The sequence below is a fragment of the Triticum dicoccoides genome, chromosome 6B (genome assembly GCF_002162155.2).
Source record: "Triticum dicoccoides isolate Atlit2015 ecotype Zavitan chromosome 6B, WEW_v2.0, whole genome shotgun sequence".
Taxonomy (NCBI): domain Eukaryota; kingdom Viridiplantae; phylum Streptophyta; class Magnoliopsida; order Poales; family Poaceae; genus Triticum; species Triticum dicoccoides.
In genome coordinates this window covers 501,939,349-501,942,023 of record NC_041391.1, presented here as the reverse complement: position 1 = coordinate 501,942,023, position 2,675 = coordinate 501,939,349, and positions in this window count along the sequence as shown.

The following is a 2,675-nucleotide window of genomic DNA, read 5'->3' as shown; positions in this document are numbered from 1 at the left end:
AGCACATCAAGAAACGCTTCAATTTCATCCGTCATCAAGTGTCGGAGGGGGACATAGAGATCTGCAAGATACACACAGATTTGAATGTTGCAGACCCGTTGACTAAGCCTCTTCCATGAGCAAAACATGATCAGCACCAAAGCTCCATGGGTGTTAGAATCATTACTATGTAATCCATATTATTGACTCTAGTGCAAGTGGGAGACTGAAGGAAATATGCCCTAGAGGCAATAATAAAGTTATTATTTATTTCCTTAATTCTTGATAAATATTTATTATTCATGCTATAATTGTATTAACCAGAAACTTAGTACATGTGTGAATACATAGACAAAACATATAGTCCCTAGTATGCCTCTACTTGACTAGCTCGTTAATCAAAGATGATTATATTTCCTAACCATAGACATGTGTTGTCATTTGATGAACAGGATCACATCATTAGGAGAATGATGTCATGGACATGACCCATCCATTAGCTTAGCATTATGATCATATCAGTTTCTTTGCTACTGCTTTCTTCATGACTTATACCAGTTCCTCAGACTATGAGATTATGCAACTCCCGAATACCGAAGGAACACTTTGTGTGCTACCAAACGTCACAACGTAAATGGGTGATTATAAAGGTGCTCTACAGGTGTCTCCAAAGGTGTTTGTTGGGTTGGCATAGGTCGAGATTAGGATTTGTCACTCCGTGTTTCGAAGAGGTATCTCTGGGCCCTCTCGGTATTACTCATCACTATAAGCCTTGCAAGCATTGTGACTAATGAGTTAGTTGCGGGATGAAGTATTATGGAACGAGTAAAGAGACTTGCCAGTGACGAGATTGAACTAGGTATTGAGATACCGACGATCGAATCTCGGGCAAGTAACATACCGATGACAAAGGAAACAATGTATGTTGTTATGCGGTTTGACCAATAAAGATCTTCGTAGAATATGTAGGAACCAATATGAGCATCCAGGTTCCACTATTAGTTATTGACGGAAGTGAGTCTCGGTCATGTCTACATAGTTCTCGAACCCGTAGGGTCCACGCGCTTAACGTTCGATGACGATCGGTATTATGAGTTTATGTGTTTTGATGTACCGAAGGTTTTTTGGAGTGCCGGATGTGATCATGGACATGACAAGGAGTCTCAAAATGGTCGAGACATAAAGATTGATATATTGGAAGGCTATGTTTGGACACCGGAAAGGTTCTGAGTGGTTCGGGCATTTTTCCGGAGTACCGGGAGGTTACCGGAACCCCCCGGGGAGTTAATGGGCCTTAATGGGCCATGGTGGAAGAGAGGAGGAGGCAGCCAAGGTGGGGGCGCGCCCCCAAGCCCAATCCGAATTGGGAGGGGGGTCGGCCCCTTTCCTTCTCTCCCTCTCCCTCTTCCTTCTTCTCCTACTCCAACTAGGGAAGGGGGGAAACCTACTCCTACTGGGAGTAGGACTCCCCCCCCTTGGGCGCGCCATAGAGAGGGCCGGCCCTCCCCTCCTCCACTCCTTTATATACAGGGGAGGGGGGCACCCCATAGACACACAAGTTGATTGTTTAGCCGTGTGCGGTGCCCCCTCCACAGATTTCCACCTTGGTCATATCGCTGTAGTGCTTAGGCAAAGCCGTGCGTCGATAACTTCATCATCACCGTCATCACGCTGTCGTGCTGACGAAACTCTCCCTCGACCTCAGCTGGATCTAGAGTTCGTGGGACGTCACCGAGCTGAACGTGTGCAGATCGCGGAGGTGCCGTACCTTCGGTGCTAGGATCAGTCAGATCGTGAAGACGTACGACTACATCAACCGCGTTATCATAACGCTTCCGCTTTCGGTCTATGAGGGTACGTAGACAACACTCTCCCCTCTTGTTGCTATGCATCACCTAGATAGATCTTGCGTGATCATAGGAAATTTTTGAAATTACTATGTTTCCTAACAAAGGAATCATCTGGGGAAACTTGCATGTCAAGCCAAAGACTCTGAAACCAAACTCAAATTAATGATGGGAACTCGTCTGTCAAGCCGAAGACTCCAAGGCCGAAGACATGTGTACAAAGAAGATCTTCGTCCTCAGTGTCAAAGATAAGTTCAGGGGCTACTGACGGTGTCCTGGACTAGGGGGTACCAACCTAGTTGGCCCAGAGTCCATGGGCCGAGCTTATGGCCCACCGTACTCACAAGGAAGGACTCCGGGAGCCTCGGACTTCAACGTGATCAAGATGGGGTCTACCGAAGACTTGACGTGTACTCTAAGGAAAGCATTGGCCGCCGACATATTGATCCTTAGTTTGGCAACCGACCATGTGTAACCCTAGGTACCCCCCAGCGTCTATATAAGCTGCGGGGTTTAGTTCATAGGGAGGATGGTCACAATTACAGCCACCTAGCCCTAGGGTTAGAACACAACTTACGATCTTGAGGTAGATCAAGCTTGTACTCTATACACAATCATCAATACAACCAAAGCAGGAGGTAGGGTATTACCTCTTCGAGAGGGCCCGAACCTGGGTAAATATTGTCTCCCTCGTCGTCCTCTGTTACCCATAGATCCAAGATCCATCGCTCGGGACCCCCTACCCCGAGGTCTGCCGGTTTTAGTACTGATAGTCGGCGAGAGAAATTCTGATGTTGGGCGACGGCCGAGCTCGTGTGAGAGAGGGGAGTGAGGATATGCACTCTATCT